Here is a 19,806-nt window from a genome sequence, read left to right as displayed (position 1 = left end):
ACGTGTTGCTCAAGCTCTTTATTGTCACGTACAGTAAGCCCAGCAGTCTGGTCAGTGCGGGATGTGTTCTGTCCTGACGGCAGGGTCAGCAGCCAGAGGAGACCTGAAACACAAGACGGAGAGGTAAGACATTGATTCCGACAGAGAGAGCTTTCACACCGGATTACTGACAAGAGGAGCAATAAGAGAAGAGTTATAAAGACACGCCGAAGAGAATATTCTCATCTAAGAGGAAATATTAACAAGTAGGATGTTAAAATGAAAAGCATTAAAAACTGAATGATCTTCAGTAGCGAAATGATTACTGAGCTCTGGGTCACGGTGCTCTTGAAAAAAAATCAAATTTGAGCAGAGACGCCCACGGACAGCAGGTGAGTGAATGAGTTGTTTATTTTGTTTCCTGTGAATTGTGTAGAATTCACAATGTTTTCCATTTGTACAGGAAAACCACTGAGAACAGATTCACTTCTTCTGCACTAGAATGAATGATTTCCATCTTCACTCTAGGGTACTGTACTTTATAGCACTATATTGTATTCTGCATATATGTCTGTTATTTATACATTTTCTTTCTCACTTTGTCTCTCTGTCCATTTGTATCAGTTTTTTGGAGAGCACCATCACACCAGCATCACAACAACATTTATTCTACTGCCTTATTAAGCAAATGTCTCTACTAAATTCTTTTTATATAGAAAACATATATTTTTGACATGATATACACAAATGGCTAATTATGCTTTCCGATTATATTTCCATCTTAGAAATGAAGCATTTCTCTCCTGCAGTTTGAGGGCTGAATCCTCTCTCTCTCTTACACACTTTGTTCACGAATGATTACAAGAGCAAACACATAGACTGACTTCTCACAAAAAAAGGTGTCGATGACACAGTCCTGGTCAGCTTACTAAAGGACCCAGAAAATCACCACGGGCCATTCTGAACAGTTTCACGGAATGGTCTGTTGACTTCTCTTTGATGGTTCATGTTACAAGAGCAAAACAATACTCACCGATTTGAGGATAATTGCGCCATCCCTCCAGCCTACTGAAATGAACCGTCAGACTGCAGAAGCTGTCAGTGACTACAGGTCCTTGGGACTGGTCAGAGAAACCTGAGACGAGACAAACGTTGTGAGACCATTTATAAGCTTGTGACCTCAAATTAAACAGAAGTCAGACATTTTCAAAGGGGGCAACACCGCGGCACAGTGGTTAGCATCGCTGCCTCATAGCACCGGGGCCCTGGGTTTGATTCCGGGGATGCTGTCTGCGTGGAGTCTGCGTGTTTGTTCGCGCTGCAGGGGATACCTCACCCCCACAGGGCACACAGACACAAACTCACACCACAGCCCATTTTTCCACAACACAATCAACCCGCCAGTATCAGTTTGTGTTCAGTGCTGGGGAGGTGCCTTGTCCTTGCAGAACAAAAACAAGGTGATCAGGACTGACGGCAAGATTCAGGTATTCAAGTACCCAGTAAATCCAGGGCTCAAATGGGGGAACTGTTTCACGAGCTACACAATATCCTCACACATGATGACAGAGCCTCGGAAAGCCGTGTGGAGAGTGAGGTGCTCGTACCCAGCCGGAGTTAAAAGACCACGCATTGAGCACTATCGATCTATCCAACCCAGAAAAGCACACATCTCTGTGATACAGAGGCTAAAGCAACATGTGAGTAAAGGATTTTGAATCAGCAATTGTGCTGATGAGCCAGTCAGCGATTTTTCAGAAACAGCAAAAATGTCAGCCTCCGGGAGCTGCAGAAGATTGTGAGATATAAAGGAGTGAAACCAGGGCAGGAGAAACCGATTCCTCGTGCAGGAAGCTGAGGAAAAAGATGCACACCCTGCAGACTGAAAGGAAGACGGCACAAACTATCGGTAATGTCAGCCTCGAAGAAAGTGTAGTGCAGTGTGAGTTGCAACTAAGTTTTTGTTCAATCTTTTTTTGGTCTGAAAGAGACTATTTTGATTAGATGCATGCAATACTATTTCTTTCGCATTCTCTGTCTTTTTATGTCTTATTTGGATCACACCATAAAGTTCATAACCCAGCCAGTTGCTTTGGCTCGGAAAGCATCCCTCAGCAGGGACAGCCCTGATCCCCAAACACAGGGCTGCCCTTCCCACTGCCCGTCTGCTCTCTGCCCAGTGGAAGTAGTGCTTCTGCCCCGCAGCTGTGTGAGAGAAGATGAGCTGAGAACACTAACCCACCTCTGGAGAGGGAAGAGTCTCAGCTGGAGGGGAGGAGGAGCTGCCGGGCTGCCGCAGACAAGGCGCCGCTGAAATGATATAGAAATCTTTTAGAATCAAACGTCACCTGGCTCAGTGTTTAAGCTGTAGTACATGATCACATTAGATTATTAAAACATGCAGACTGCCATCTCCATTCTGTACAAACAAAGGGTTTTCCATTGTAGAAAACACCACCGCATATCCAAAGCGGAGTGCACTGGGACTGCAGTCCAGAGAAACCCATCATGTTACGAGAACTGGAGGCCATTTCACATCGAAACTGTAGAATAGGATTCTTTCTGCACACCCAGTACTTGGGGCTGTGTCAGAGGCTCCTCACCGGAAGAGACGTGCATTCCTGTTCGGCTCCTCTGGTTCTGCGATGATTTTAGACGTCGAATCGGGCAGGAGGCAGGCGCTCCTCGGAAGCTCTCGTCCCGTGCTATAACTCGGACCACGCGATGGCACAACTGCTTCCTCCATACAAACAGAAACTTCAAACAACAAAACCCAACAAGAAATCTGTGCACACTTGGACTCCTGCTGCAGCTGAGGAGCTGTCACGCACACACCTCCTGTTGCTCACAGAGAGAAACAGGCCCAGGGTCCCAGCACTGCCACCCACTGCGCCGCGGTCTCTCACCTTTTCACCTCCACATGCAGATCATGACGCGACCGGAGACTCGCCGATTAGATTAAAAAAGCCGGCTGTTTACCTCCTGGAGGTCAGATCGCAACAACGTTTACAGCTCCGTTGCCACGGCAACCACGTTTTATTGACAAAGTAAAATAAACACCGGAGAAAAGTTTGCAAACAAGACGGGAGCTAAGAAACACGAGGACAGTGGGTTTGCTTTATGTGCCGGGTCGATAAACCAGCGCTGCAGACACGTGAAATACAAGAAAACATACACACAAGGGAACACATAAGAGAGACATAGAAATACAAGACACGATAAATACGCTGAAATTGTATGAATATAATTAATTCTAACGTTCAATCAAATCAGCGAAACACGTGGGCAGGGCAGCCCGGTGAACTAGAGACTACATTACCCACAAGCCCTGTGGGCGACAACATTTTGACGTCATCGACTCGCGTCTTTTGTATTTTTTTAAGAATTTTTTATTAAACGTGTAAAGAATTTACAAAGAGAAATACAATCAGAGGATCAAATTAGGTACAAGAGAAGAAACACAAACAGAAAAATACACAGTTAACCGCCAGAGGTAATAAGTAAGTTATATGATTAAATTGTATTTTTTACACATATCATATGTTTTCCGTGCTTTATTATTTCTCACATTTTTAATAGAATTTAAATAGTGTTTCAGCTCCACCTCAAAAGAACTAAAAAGGGGAGTATTATTTGGATTTATGGATGTGAAATTTACCAAGAATGATTAATAAATTGACTATAAATAAATGCTCTTTTTCCAACTTTTCTACTAAACAGTACAATAAAATGTCAAAATCCTTCAATCTAACAAACACCTTTAACTGCCTGCAAACAAAACTCTGTAAATCCGTCCAAAACAGCTCAACAAACCTACACCTAACAAAGAAATGCACCAAAGATTCCTTTTCCCGCAGAACAAGTCTTTCCGATAGCGCTTTGAGACTCACCTCCGTGGACTCGTGTATCTCTGTCGCCACCCAGTGGACATTTCTCGGAAGTGTCACCGCCCGCCGTAATTCAGTAAAGTCCCGGAATTGAAATTGTGATTGGACGAGAGCCGTATCCGTCCCGCCTCCTGCCGAAATCTCGGCGCTGAATGGTTCAGAGCCGAGTCACTCAAGGCGAGGGCGGTATTTCCGTGGAAGAACACGGAAGTCCGCGGTGACTGGCTAGGAGCGGTGTCACTCACCCAAAGTAAGAGGAAGTCCCGCCTCTTGCCAGCCAACGGCGGTGATTGGACACGCCGTGCGCCACTCTTATGACGTCCCTTAACTGCGACGGATCCGGATCTGATGCGTGATTTGCGCGACAGCCGGTCCGTCGCTGAGATCGGTCTGGAGCCGCGGCCCAGGATGCTGTGGTTCCGCTCTCTGCTCGTCAAGCACTGCGGACTCCTGGAAAACCGCATTGCAGGGCAGAGAGTTATTGAACTCCAGACGTCGCTGGAGAGTTACTTTACTGGCGAGTCACCTCACGTTGTTGATTAATTCGACCTTATTGTGTTTTCTCTTCTTTAACATTTATATTGCAATAGTAAAAATGCTATTCATTACAATCATTACAGAGTACATTACAGATCACCGGGGTACATTATACAGGCCGATAAAGATAAGGTACGCACAGCTTTCATGTTGGGACATTTAGAAATAGTTTGGAGACGTGCCCTCATGTGTTTCAGATGTGACTTCTTTCCATTTGGAAGCGCCTTACTTCTACCAAGGAAAGAAAAGGCTTCGAAAATGAGATCGTAATGAAGAGATAGTAACGATCATTTCAGTGCGTGAGCTTACCTGTTATATTAGGCGAGATTTCACACGGATAATCAAACAAGAACGAGTTTGCCCTGGAATCCATTCCACTGCCGAACCTGAAAGTCAGAGCATGACTGCCGTCAGTCCGGATCCAGTGGAAGGCTGATCCACTCCGGGTTTTCCTATGCCGACAGTCCGGATCCAGTGGAAGGCTGATCCACTCCGGGTTTTCTGCTGCCGTCAGTCCGGATCCAGTGGAAGGCTGATCCACTCCGGGTTTTCTGCTGCCGACAGTCCGGATCCAGTGGAAGGCTGATCCACTGCGGGTTTTCCTATGTCGACAGTCCGGATCCAGTGGAAGGCTGATCCACTGCGGGTTTTCCTATGCCGACAGTCCGGATCCAGTGGAAGGCTGATCCACTGCGGGTTTTCCTATGCCGACAGTCCGGATCCAGTGGAAGGCTGATCCACTGCGGGTTTTCTGCTGCCGACAGTCCGGATCCAGTGGAAGGCTGATCCACTCCGGGTTTTCTGCTGCCGTCAGTCCGCATCCAGTGGAAGGCTGATCCACTCCGGGTTTTCTGCTGCCGGCAGTCCGGATCCAGTGGAAGGCTGATCCACTGCGGGTTTTCCTATGCCGACAGTCCGGATCCAGTGGAAGGCTGATCCACTCCGGGTTTTCCTATGCCGACACTCTATACTCTTCTCCAGAAGCTTAAGGAGAAATTATGAAAAAAAGTTTATGAAAACGTTTTATGAAAAGACCACGGCGCTGGGGTCAATGTGGGACGCCGGATCTACGCGGAAGCAGCCGGAAGTCAGAACAACGCGTCACTTTTGAATTGTTTTTTTTACATTTTTTAAAGTAAGCATTAACAAGAACAAAGAATACAATACAAATACAAGTACCGGTCTGTCGCTGAGCTCGGTGTGGTTCCGCTCTCTGCTCGTCAAGCACTGCGTTATTAGTGAACTCCAGACACCGCTGGAGAGTGTATTTACCGGCGAGTCGGCTCACGCTGCTGATAAATTCGACATCATTGTGTTTTCTTCTTTCTTTATCGTGCAATAATAGAAATCCTTTACGATGCACGCAAGACTACATTACTGATCACCGGAGTACATTATACAGGCAAATAAAGATAAGGGACGCACAGCTTTCATGTTGTGATATTTAGACATGGTTTGGAGACGTTCCCTCGTGTGTATTTTGAATTATTCAAATGCGAGTCGCTTCAATTTGGAAGCGCATAATTTCAGTGCATGAGCTTACCTGTTATATTGGGCGAGATTTCACACGGATAATCAAACAAGAACGAGTTTGCCCTGGACTCCATTCCACTGCCGAACCTGAAAGTCAGAGCATGAGAACGGACGTATTGTATGGCGATTGTGGTGTTGCTCGACCACATAAATTAGGCGAGAAGTACAATCTGCTTTTATGACATTCGGTCTAATTATTAAATGTTCGATTAGTTCTTATCTTTAGGCTATTTATACATATAATAACGAGCAAGTATAATGATTAAGTCAATGATAAATTATATTTTATATTCGGTTCAGCAGTATTGAGCAGTAAAATAACATCTATTTCTCACCGATAAATGTCAGAATTAGAAACCTTCTTTACACAATTGTGCCGATCAGTTCAGAGTGTTTTAAAAACAGGACAAAACAAAAACAAACATAAGGTTTCTGGGCTGCTTCGAAAAAGACAGTTATCATCTATATTACTTTTAAATCTATGCACACTATGTATCTTTACCGGGTCAATTCAATGTACAATTGTGTAATGATGCCACCTTAACCTTAACCTTCATACAATATTTGTTTGACAGTAGTCATGTTTTTTTCCAGTTATTTAGTTTCCCCAAAGAGGTGCTCCAAAATAGTTTGACAAGATATTGTGAGATTGCAAGAGGGATCTTAAATATCTATTAGTACAAGTGAAACTAAATCTGTTTCCTTGTAGTCTAATAAAGGTTGTAAATTCTTCCATAGTTTCTTAAAAGCATCGCTACCTCTCTAGGGGTAGCCTTGGTTACGAGGTATTGTTATCAGACTTAACACAAACATTATATCTAATCACAAAATCTGCTTAATTCTACATTTCGTCATCCACATCAGTTAATTTCTTGACCCCAATTATACTATTTTAAACCCAGTTTTCAAAGCACGGGTTTATGTCTCAAAGTTATTTCTCTGTATTCTAGATGGTGCATCTATGGGGGGTATGTTTATCCGTAAGAGACCACGTGAGAACTTCATGGAAGCTGGCAAGTTTGGGGGGGGTCCTAGCATCCAAATGACATTCAAGTAAAACTCTATGCCCTCTACTTCCTGAAAGATTAAATTAGGGGAAACATACACCACCTACACTGCTCAATTTTGTAAATAATTCTCTATCGGTATCAATACTAGATGCTCTACAACCTGAAGCATTCAGGCCTCCTTCTGTCTGTGTTTGACAAATAACAACCATGAATAAAGTTTTTTTTTATTTTACTAAGGTAGAGAACATCAAATCACAAATCACATTTTTGAAAATCTTAATACCAAGAAATGTAATCGCATCTTTTACATGGTTATTACATGTGGAGCAGACACTTTCCAACAGCCACCAATTCACTTTTCTGATATGTAAAGAAAGACCAGATACAGAGGAAATGACTTGTAAACACACTTAATTGCTTTGTCCACCTCTGTGCGCTTTCTCAGAGAGACAGTTGTATCCTCAGCCAATTGGGAACACCTGTAATCTCTTTATCCTGTACTTGAACACCCTGAAACTATTTGTTGTAGGAGTGTAAGCAGTGGGAAGAGGAATGGGCTCGTGTCGAATTGCCTTACCCATTCCCAATCTGCAGGAGGTCCCACGACGGCAGGTAGCTGCTCCAGTCGCTGGAGCTCAGTTCGCTGTCGAGGAAGGACGAGGTCTCTGGCTCGGGGGAATCACGGCTCCACAGCTCCTACCTGTTGCAGAGTGTTTCTGCCCTCCTGATGGCCTCTGTGTTTTAGAAGGATCTGTCTCTTTTCGCTTGCTTACACCACAGGTTTCATCGACGATAGTGTGCATCCTGGAGCAGTGAGTTATCGGTCTTATTTCTACTGAGAAACAGTTCAAGCCCTCACAAAACAATAACCAGGAGACGGTATATGAAAAAGTATTGTAAGACTTGCAGAGTAGATTTGAATAGACAGTGGACGTCACACTGCGTGCTTGAATATCAGAGATTCAATTCATTCTTTCCTGCAGTTTAACCTCCTGGTTGACATTGTACCGCTGTCACTTCTTCACAAACTCATAACTCGCCGTGTTCAATTTTGTGTTGAGTTACAGGAACCTCAGCATCAGATGAAATACTCTTCAGCGCCCCAGGGAGACTGGGGGACTGGCCAGATTTTCAGCTTTATTACCGGGTCCTTCGGCTCGGGGCTGGTGAGCAAAGTGCTCCCCTCTGCTGGAGAGCCACAGGGGCACTACAGAGCGGCCTCGTCTTCCCTGCTCCTGCCCGTGCTTGTGGTCGGCCAGCGTGACCGCGCGCAAGACAAGGTAGCGCATTCGTGGTGTAAATACAGAATGTTCACTAGCTGACTGAGGAAAGTTACAGAGACGGGAGTATACGTTCTGAAATAATGTGAACCACTGTTACTACACACAGACAGACTACTCAAAAATCACGTGGCTTTTTAAGGTCATTTTGTCTGCCTAAAGTATGTTAGATTTGTCACAGCAAAGAGTTTGAATACTTACAGAATGCAGCAGCTAGAATTGTTACTTGGAGCAGAAAGTATGACCACATAACCCCCATACTTATCTCTCTTCATTGGCTTCCTATCAGGTACAGGGCGGACTTCAAAATCCTTCTACTTACTTACAAGGCTCTCAGAGGTCAGGCACCTCTCCTGCCTCGCAGGGATGCTGCAGAGGAGAAATACTGTACACAGCATGGTTTCAGAGGCCTGTCTGTCATGGGCTGGGCACCATGTGACTTGAATGCTGCATCAGTGCCATGGATCCCAGAGGGGCATCGTGGATACAGCTATCGTTTAGGAGGATTCTGCTGGTCTGCAGAGACCTGCATGGGGTACTGACATACAGACGACGTGATGGATGGATGGATTAATACCCGCATTCATTTATTTTATTTTTTTTAATGATCTCATGTTAGCATGCCCAAAGGGGTTGGGCAGCCAGTTGACCTTTGACCCCTAGAGGATTTTATTCTCCTTACTGAGGAGTCTTTGGTTCCTTTCCTCCATTGTCTTCAGTTCTGTATTCACAAAATGTATATTTACTTGCATTGTTAAGCGCCTTGGGGCAACCTTGTTGTGAAAGGCGCTATATGAAAATAAATTGAATTGAATTGAATGACAGAGTCACGGCTTTTCCAGTTTCCTCTCCTATTATCTTCTTTATCTGCACTCTCAAACGCAGTGAAACCTTGAACCTTTCAACGGGACCACTGTCGTTCTACATCAAAATGACTAACTAGGACGGAGACTTGAATGGGATGAAAAAGGAAAAGGCATTACTTGCAGGAAGAAATTAAACTGTTACACGTGATCACTTGCTAAACAAAGTGATTCATTGGAGTGGAGGCAGTGAAAGCTTTGTGAATCAACTTACAAAAGGATACATGTAAGAAACGTAGCTCCCCTTGAAAAATCTATGAGCGTTATGTGGAGGTGATAGTATTGTTCAATTATTGTAATAAAGCTCACTCAATTAAGACCCATGTTGGAAAAGTACCAGAGTATTCTCATCTAAGAGGAAATACTAACAAGTAGGATGTTAAAATGAAAAGCATTAAAAACTGAATGATCTTCAGTAGCTAAATGATTATTGAGCTCTGGGTCACAGTGCTCCTGAAAAAAAATCAAATTTCAGCAGAGACACCCACGGACAGCAGGTGAGCACCAAGCTGAGCCAGTGTATAAGTGTACGAATCACAGTTTCAAGGAGCTTTTTTCAGTTTCGTTCCACTGATCGGCCAACACGGGGGGCACTTCAGTCTTACTCGCCCTATTGCATTAAGAAACTGTACAACATTCTCCAATAAGAACTTGCGACCTCACCTAACGGAAAGCAATTTGCGTAGCAGGGAAAGACTGGACTCCCACTGGGGATTTTTGCTTTTCATCCCGATGGTGATGTGCACTATATAGAACGTTGCTGGACCCATGTGCAATTGGTGTCATTTCTAATCTAGAGGTCGAAGCTGTGAAACTTTCAAAGAGATGGAAGATCTCTTGCGAGACACCGATTCACAGAAGGGGCTAATGAGATCTTTGCTTGAAGTCTCATTGTGCTGCACTATTTCACTTTTCAGTGGGCACGACTCACAGGCATCTAAAATCATTTCAGTGACGGACTAAACAGGCCTCTAGCAAAGACTCGGGAACGGACACAGACCTTATCATCTCTGCTCCCCGGGAAGCGTACAGAGATCACATTAGACGTGTTGCTCAAGCTCTTTATTGTCACGTACAGTAAGCCCAGCAGTCTGGTCAGTGCGGGATGTGTTCTGTCCTGACGGCAGGGTCAGCAGCCAGAGGAGACCTGAAACACAAGACGGAGAGGTAAGACATTGATTCCGACAGAGAGAGCTTTCACACCGGATTACTGACAAGAGGAGCAATAAGAGAAGAGTTATAAAGACACGCCGAAGAGAATATTCTCATCTAAGAGGAAATATTAACAAGTAGGATGTTAAAATGAAAAGCATTAAAAACTGAATGATCTTCAGTAGCGAAATGATTACTGAGCTCTGGGTCACGGTGCTCTTGAAAAAAAATCAAATTTGAGCAGAGACGCCCACGGACAGCAGGTGAGTGAATGAGTTGTTTATTTTGTTTCCTGTGAATTATGTAGAATTCACAACGTTTTCCACTTGTACAGGAAAACCACTGAGAGCAGATTCACTTCTTCTGCACTAGAATGAATGATTTCCATCTTCACTCTAGGGTACTGTACTTTATAGCACTGTATTGTATTCTGCATATATGTCTGTTATTTATACATTTTCTTTCTCACTTTGTCTCTCTGTCCATTTGTATCAGTTTTTTGGAGAGCACCATCACACCAACATCACAACAACATTTATTCTACTGCCTTATTAAGCAAATGTCTCTACTGAATTCTTTTTATATATAAAACACATTTTTTGACATGATATACACAAATGGCTAATTATACTTTCCGATTATATTTCCATCTTAGAAATGAAGCATTTCTCTCCTGCAGTTTGAGGGCTGAATCCTCTCTCTCTCTTACACACTTTGTTCACGAATGATTACAAGAGCAAACACATAGACTGACTTCTCACAAAAAAAGGTGTCGATGACACAGTCCTGGTCAGCTTACTAAAGGACCCAGAAAATCACCACGGGCCATTCTGAACAGTTTCACGGAATGGTCTGTTGACTTCTCTTTGATGGTTCATGTTACAAGAGCAAAACAATACTCACCGATTTGAGGATAACTGCGCCATCCCTCCAGCCTACTGAAATGAACCGTCAGACTGCAGAAGCTGTCAGTGACTACAGGTCCTTGGGACTGGTCAGAGAAACCTGAGACGAGACAAACGTTGTGAGACCATTTATAAGCTTGTGACCTCAAATTAAACAGAAGTCAGACATTTTCAAAGGGGGCAACACCGCGGCACAGTGGTTAGCATCGCTGCCTCATAGCACCGGGGCCCTGGGTTTGATTCCGGGGGTGCTGTCTGTGTGGAGTCTGCGTGTTTGTTCGCGCTGCAGGGGATACCTCACCCCCACAGGGCACACAGACACAAACTCACACCACAGCCCATTTTTCCACAACACAATCAACCCGCCAGTATCGGTTTGTGTTCAGTGCTGGGGAGGTGCCTTGTCCTTGCAGAACAAAAACAAGGTGATCAGGACTGACGGCAAGATTCAGGTATTCAAGTACCCCGTAAATCCAGGGCTCAAATGGGGGAACTGTTTCACGAGCTACACAATATCCTCACACATGATGACAGAGCCTCGGAAAGCCGTGTGGAGAGTGAGGTGCTCGTACCCAGCCGGAGTTAAAAGACCACGCATTGAGCACTATCGATCTATCCAACCCAGAAAAGCACACATCTCTGTGATACAGAGGCTAAAGCAACATGTGAGTAAAGGATTTTGAATCAGCAATTGTGCTGATGAGCCAGTCAGCGATTTTTCAGAAACAGCAAAAATGTCAGCCTCCGGGAGCTGCAGAAGATTGTGAGATATAAAGGAGTGAAACCAGGGCAGGAGAAACCGATTCCTCGTGCAGGAAGCTGAGGAAAAAGATGCACACCCTGCAGACTGAAAGGAAGACGGCACAAACTATCGGTAATGTCAGCCTCGAAGAAAGTGTAGTGCAGTGTGAGTTGCAACTAAGTTTTTGTTCAATCTTTTTTTGGTCTGAAAGAGACTATTTTGATTAGATGCATGCAATACTATTTCTTTCGCATTCTCTGTCTTTTTATGTCTTATTTGGATCACACCATAAAGTTCATAACCCAGCCAGTTGCTTTGGCTCGGAAAGCATCCCTCAGCAGGGACAGCCCTGATCCCCAAACACAGGGCTGCCCTTCCCACTGCCCGTCTGCTCTCTGCCCAGTGGAAGTAGTGCTTCTGCCCCGCAGCTGTGTGAGAGAAGATGAGCTGAGAACACTAACCCACCTCTGGAGAGGGAAGAGTCTCAGCTGGAGGGGAGGAGGAGCTGCCGGGCTGCCGCAGACAAGGCGCCGCTGAAATGATATAGAAATCTTTTAGAACCAAACGTCACCTGGCTCAGTGTTTAAGCTGTAGTACATGATCACATTAGATTATTAAAACATGCAGACTGCCATCTCCATTCTGTACAAACAAAGGGTTTTCCATTGTAGAAAACACCACCGCATATCCAAAGCGGAGTGCACTGGGACTGCAGTCCAGAGAAACCCATCATGTTACGAGAACTGGAGGCCATTTCACACCGAAACTGTAGAATAGGATTCTTTCTGCACACCCAGTACTTGGGGCTGTGTCAGAGGCTCCTCACCGGAAGAGACGTGCATTCCTGTTCGGCTCCTCTGGTTCTGCGATGATTTTAGACGTCGAATCGGGCAGGAGGCAGGCGCTCCTCGGAAGCTCTCGTCCCGTGCTATAACTCGGACCACGCGATGGCACAACTGCTTCCTCCATACAAACAGAAACTTCAAACAACGAAACCCAACAAGAAATCTGTGCACACCTGGACTCCTGCTGCAGCTGAGGAGCTGTCACGCACACACCTCCTGTTGCTCACAGAGAGAAACAGGCCCAGGGTCCCAGCACTGCCACCCACTGCGCCGCGGTCTCTCACCTTTTCACCTCCACATGCAGATCATGACGCGACCGGAGACTCGCCGATTAGATTAAAAAAGCCGGCTGTTTACCTCCTGGAGGTCAGATCGCAACAACGTTTACAGCTCCGTTGCCACGGCAACCACGTTTTATTGACAAAGTAAAATAAACACCGGAGAAAAGTTTGCAAACAAGACGGGAGCTAAGAAACACGAGGACAGTGGGTTTGCTTTATGTGCCGGGTCGATAAACCAGCGCTGCAGACACGTGAAATACAAGAAAACATACACACAAGGGAACACATAAGAGAGACATAGAAATACAAGACACGATAAATACGCTGAAATTGTATGAATATAATTAATTCTAACGTTCAATCAAATCAGCGAAACACGTGGGCAGGGCAGCCCGGTGAACTAGAGACTACATTACCCACAAGCCCTGTGGGCGACAACATTTTGACGTCATCGACTCGCGTCTTTTGTATTTTTTTAAGATTTTTTTATTAAACGTGTAAAGAATTTACAAAGAGAAATACAATCAGAGGATCAAATTAGGTACAAGAGAAGAAACACAAACAGAAAAATACACAGTTAACCGCCAGAGGTAATAAGTAAGTTATATGATTAAATTGTATTTTTTACACATATCATATGTTTTCCGTGCTTTATTATTTCTCACATTTTTAATAGAATTTAAATAGTGTTTCAGCTCCACCTCAAAAGAACTAAAAAGGGGAGTATTATTTGGATTTATGGATGTGAAATTTACCAAGAATGATTAATAAATTGACTATAAATAAATGCTCTTTTTCCAACTTTTCTACTAAACAGTACAATAAAATGTCAAAATCCTTCAATCTAACAAACACCTTTAACTGCCTGCAAACAAAACTCTGTAAATCCGTCCAAAACAGCTCAACAAACCTACACCTAACAAAGAAATGCACCAAAGATTCCTTTTCCCGCAGAACAAGTCTTTCCGATAGCGCTTTGAGACTCACCTCCGTGGACTCGTGTATCTCTGTCGCCACCCAGTGGACATTTCTCGGAAGTGTCACCGCCCGCCGTAATTCAGTAAAGTCCCGGAATTGAAATTGTGATTGGACGAGAGCCGTATCCGTCCCGCCTCCTGCCGAAATCTCGGCGCTGAATGGTTCAGAGCCGAGTCACTCAAGGCGAGGGCGGTATTTCCGTGGAAGAACACGGAAGTCCGCGGTGACTGGCTAGGAGCGGTGTCACTCACCCAAAGTAAGAGGAAGTCCCGCCTCTTGCCAGCCAACGGCGGTGATTGGACACGCCGTGCGCCACTCTTATGACGTCCCTTAACTGCGACGGATCCGGATCTGATGCGTGATTTGCGCGACAGCCGGTCCGTCGCTGAGATCGGTCTGGAGCCGCGGCCCAGGATGCTGTGGTTCCGCTCTCTGCTCGTCAAGCACTGCGGACTCCTGGAAAACCGCATTGCAGGGCAGAGAGTTATTGAACTCCAGACGTCGCTGGAGAGTTACTTTACTGGCGAGTCACCTCACGTTGTTGATTAATTCGACCTTATTGTGTTTTTTTCTTCTGTAACATTTATATTGCAATAGTAAAAATGCTATTCAATGCACACAAGAGTACATTACAGATCACCGGGGTACATTATACAGGCCGATAAAGATAAGGTACGCACAGCTTTCATGTTGGGACATTTAGAAATAGTTTGGAGACGTGCCCTCATGTGTTTCAGATGTGACTTCTTTCCATTTGGAAGCGCCTTACTTCTACCAAGGAAAGAAAAGGCTTCGAAAATGAGATCGTAATGAAGAGATAGTAACGATCATTTCAGTGCGTGAGCCTACCTGTTATATTAGGCGAGATTTCACACGGATAATCAAACAAGAACGAGTTTGCCCTGGAATCCATTCCACTGCCGAACCTGAAAGTCAGAGCATGAGAACGGACGGATTGTATGGCGATTGTGGTGTTGCTCGACCACATAAATTAGGCGAGAAGTACAATCTGCTATTACGACATACGGTCTAATTATTAAATTTTCGATTATTTCTTATCTTTAGGCTATTTATACATATCATAACAGTATAATGATTAAGTCAGTGATAAATGATATTTTATATTCGGTTCAGCAGTATTGAGCAGTAAAATAACATCTATTTCTCACCAATAAATGTCAGAATTAGAAACCTTCTTTACACAATTGTGCCGATCAATTCAGTGTTTTAACAACAGGACAAAACAAAAACAAATGTAAGGTTTCTGGGCTGCTTTGAAAAAGACAATTCTCATCTATATTACTTTTAAATCTATGCACACTATGTATCTTTACCGGGTCGATTCAATGTACAATTTTGTAATGACGCCTTAAACTTATTATTCATACAAAATGTGTTTGACAATAGTCATGTTTTATTCCACTCAGTTTCCCCAAAGACGTGCTCCAAAATAGTTTGACAAGATATTGTGAGATTGCAAGAGGTATCTTAAGTATTTATTAGTACAAGTATAACTAAATTGTTTTCCTTGTAGTCTAATAAAGGTTGTAAATTCTTCCATAGTTTCTGATGGGCTACTGTTAGTTTCTTAAAAGCATCAATACCTCTCTAGGAATAGCTCTGGTTAAGACGGATTGTTATCAGACTTATCACAAACATTATATCTATTCAGAAAATCTGCTTGATTCTACATTTCATCATCCACACCAGTTAATTTGTTGACCCCGCTTATACTATTTTAAACCCAGTTTTCAAAACACGGGTTTATTTTTTCTCTGTATTCTAGATGATGTATCTATGGGAGGTATGCAAGTTTCAGGGGGGTTTCCAGCATCCAAATGACATTCAAGTAAAAAGTCTATACCTGCTAGTTCCTGAATGATTAAATTAGGGGAAACATACACCACCTACTTTGCTTAATTTTGTAAATAATACTCTATCGGTATCAGTATTAGATGCTCTAAACCCTGTAGCATTTAGGTCTCCTTATGCCTGTGTTTGACAAATAACAACCATGAATATATTTTTTGTTATTTTACAGTGGTAAAGAACATCAAATCACATCTCTTTTTCGATTTTTGAAATTCTTAATACCAAGATATTTCATCACATCTTTTACATGTATATTACGTATGGAGCAGACGCTTTCCAACAGCCACCAGTTCACTTTTCTGATATGTAAAGAAAGACCAGATACAGAGGAAATGACTTGTAAACGCATTTAATTGCATTGTCCACCTCTGTGCGCTTTCTCAGAGAGAGAGTTGTATCATCAGCCAATTGGGAACACCTGTAATCTCTTTATCCTGTACTTGAACACTCTGAAACTATTTGTTATAGGAGTGTAGGCAGTGGGAAGAGGAATGGGCTCGTGTCGAATTGCCTTACCCATTCCCAATCTGCAGGAGCTCCCACGACGGCAGGTAGCTGCTCCAGTCGCTGGAGCTCAGTTCGCTGTCGAGGGAGGACGAGGGCTCTGGCTCGGGGGAATCACGGCTCCACAGCTCCTACCTGTTGCAGAGTGTTTCTGCTCTCCTGATGGCCTCTGTGTTTTAGAAGGATCTGTCTCTTTTCGCTTGCTTACACCACAGGTTTCATCGACGATAGTGTGCATCCTGGAGCAGTGAGTTATCGGTCTTATTTCTACCGAGAAACAGTTCAAGCCCTCACAAAACAATAACCGGGAGACGGTATATGAAAAAGTATTGTAAGACTTGCAGAGTAGATTTGAATAGACAGTGGACGTCACACTGCGTGCTTGAATATCAGAGATTCAATTCATTCTTTCCTGCAGGTTAACCTCCTGGTTGACATTGTACCGCTGTCACTTCTTCACAAACTCATAATTCGCCGTGTTCAATTTTGTGTTGAGTTACAGGAACCTCAGCGTCAGATGAAATACTCCTCAGCGCCCCAGGCAGACTGGAGGACTGGCCAGATTTTCAGCTTTATTACCGGGTCCTTCGGCTCGGGGCTGTTGAGCAAAGTGCTCCCCTCTGCTGGAGAGCCACAGGGGCACTACAGAGCGGCCTCGTCTTCCCTGCTCCTGCCCGTGCTTGTGGTCGGCCAGCGTGACTGCGCGCAAGACAAGGTAGCGCATTCGTGGTGTAAATACAGAATGTTCACTAGCTGACTGAGGAAAGTTACAGAGACGGGAGTATACGTTCTGAAATAATGTGAACCACTGTTACTACACACAGACTACTCAAAAATCACGTGGCTTTTTAAGGTCATTTTGTCTGCCTAAAGTATGTTAGATTTGTCACAGCAAAGAGTTTGAATACTTACAGAATGCAGCAGCTAGAATTGTTACTTGGAGCAGAAAGTATGACCACATAACCCCCATACTTATCTCTCTTCATTGGCTTCCTATCAGGTACAGGGCGGACTTCAAAATCCTTCTACTTACTTACAAGGCTCTCAGAGGTCAGGCACCTGTCCTGCCTCGCAGGGATGCTGCAGAGGAGAAATACTGTACACAGCATGGTTTCAGAGGCCTGTCTGTCATGGGCTGGGCACCATGTGACTTGAATGCTGCATCAGTGCCATGGATCCCAGAGGGGCATCGTGGATACAGCTATCGTTTAGGAGGATTCTGCTGGTCTGCAGAGACCTGCATGGGGTACTGACATACAGACGACGTGATGGATGGATGGATTAATACCCGCATTCATTTATTTCTTTTTTTTTTAATGATCTAATGTTAGCATGCCCAAAGGGGTTGGGCAGCCAGCTGACCTTGGACCCCTAGAGGATTTTATTCTCCTTACTGAGGAGTCTTTGGTTCCTTTCCTCCATTGTCTTCAGTTCTGTATTCACAAAATGTATATTTACTTGCATTGTTAAGCGCCTTGGGGCAACCTTGTTGTGAAAGGCGCTATATGAAAATAAATTGAATTGAATTGAATGACAGAGTCACGGCTTTTCCAGTTTCCTCTCCTATTATCTTCTTTATCTGCACTCTCAAACGCAGTGAAACCTTGAACCTTTCAACGGGACCACTGTCGTTCTACATCAAAATGACTTTAACTAGGACGGAGACTTGAATGGGATGAAAAAGGAAAAGGCATTACTTGCAGGAACAAATTAAACTTACACGTGATCACTTGCTAAACAAAGTGATTCATTGGAGTGGAGGCAGTGAAAGCTTTGTGAATCAACTTACAAAAGGATACATGTAAGAAACGTAGCTCCCCTTGAAAAATCTATGAGTGTTATGTGGAGGTGAAAGTATTGTTCAATTATTGTAATAAAGCTCACTCAATTGAGACCCATGTTGGAAAAGTACCAGAGTATTCTCATCTAAGAGGAAATACTAACAAGTAGGATGTTAAAATGAAATGCATTAAAAACTGAATGATCTTCAGTAGCTAAATGATTATTGAGCTCTGGGTCACAGTGCTCCTGAAAAAAAAATCAAATTTCAGAGCTTGCGACCTCACCTAACGAAAAGCAGTTTGCGTAGCAGGGAAAGACTGGACTCCCACTGGGGATTTTTGCTTTTCATCCCGATGGTGATGTGCACCATATAGAACGTTGCTGGACCCATGTGCAATTGGTGTCATTTCTAATCTAGAGGTCGAAGCTGTGAAACTTTCAAAGAGATGGAAGATCTCTTGCGAGACACCGATTCACAGAAGGGGCTAATGAGATCTGTGCTTGAAGTCTCATTGTGCTGCACTATTTCATTTTTCAGGGGGCACGACTCACAGTTATCTAAAATCATTTCAGTGACGGACTAAACAGGCCTCTAGCAAAGACTCGGGAACGGACACAGACCTTATCATCTCTGCTCCCCGGGAAGCGTACAGAGATCACATTAGACGTGTTGCTCAAGCTCTTTATTGTCACGTACAGTAAACCCAGCAGTCTGGTCAGTGCGGGATGTGTTCTGTCCTGACGGCAGGGTCAGCAGCCAGAGGAGACCTGAAACACAAGACGGAGAGGTAAGACATTGATTCCGACAGAGAGAGCTTTCACACCGGATTACTGACAAGAGGAGCAATAAGAGAAGAGTAATAAAGACACGCCGAAGAGAATATTCTCATCTAAGAGGAAATATTAACAAGTAGGATGTTAAAATGAAAAGCATTAAAAACTGAATGATCTTCAGTAGCGAAATGATTACTGAGCTCTGGGTCACGGTGCTCTTGAAAAAAAATCAAATTTGAGCAGAGACGCCCACGGACAGCAGGTGAGTGAATGAGTTGTTTATTTTGTTTCCTGTGAATTGTGTAGAATTCACAACGTTTTCCATTTGTACAGGAAAACCACTGAGAGCAGATTCACTTCTTCTGCACTAGAATGAATGATTTCCATCTTCAATCTAGGGTACTGTACTTTATAGCACTGTATTGTATTCTGCATATATGTCTGTTATTTATACATTTTCTTTCTCACTTTGTCTCTCTGTCCATTTGTATCAGTTTTTTGGAGAGCACCATCACACCAACATTTATTCTACTGCCTTATTAAGCAAATGTCTCTACTAAATTCTTTTTATATATAAAACATATATTTTTGACATGATATACACAAACGGCTAATTATACTTTCCGATTATATTTCCATCTTAGAAATGAAGCATTTCTCTCCTGCAGTTTGAGGTTGTTAAATAGAAAACTGGATCACCCCAGGGCTGAATCTTCTCCCTCTCTTACACACTTTGTTCACGAATGATTACAAGAGCAAACACATAGACTGACTTCTCACAAAGTGTGTCGATGACACAGTCCTGGTCAGCTTACTAAAGGACCCAGAAAATCACCACGGGCCATTCTGAACAGTTTCACGGAATGGTCTGTTGACTTCTCT

General features: G+C 43.7%; 2 long non-coding RNA genes across 2 annotated transcripts; both read right to left on the bottom strand.

Moving 5' to 3' along the window:
- Positions 1-3,345: 3,345 nt before the first annotated feature.
- LOC148816928 (uncharacterized) lies at positions 3,346-5,387 on the bottom strand. The gene is made up of 2 exons (XR_016094659.1): positions 4,713-5,387; positions 3,346-4,316 (listed from the first exon to the last, which is right to left on the bottom strand). It is a non-coding gene; the product is annotated as an uncharacterized LOC148816928 (long non-coding RNA).
- Positions 5,388-13,477: 8,090 nt separating this feature from the next.
- LOC148816927 (uncharacterized) lies at positions 13,478-14,878 on the bottom strand. Its single transcript, XR_016094658.1, has 2 exons — positions 14,842-14,878; positions 13,478-14,448 (listed from the first exon to the last, which is right to left on the bottom strand). It is a non-coding gene; the product is annotated as an uncharacterized LOC148816927 (long non-coding RNA).
- Between the last annotated feature and the right edge of the window lie 4,928 nt (positions 14,879-19,806).

Source organism: Atractosteus spatula, chromosome 22 (assembly GCF_055471065.1).
Source record: "Atractosteus spatula isolate fAtrSpa1 chromosome 22, fAtrSpa1.hap1, whole genome shotgun sequence".
Classification (NCBI taxonomy): domain Eukaryota; kingdom Metazoa; phylum Chordata; class Actinopteri; order Semionotiformes; family Lepisosteidae; genus Atractosteus; species Atractosteus spatula.
Note: the sequence above shows the minus strand (reverse complement) of the source record. Positions and strands in the feature narration are given on the sequence as shown.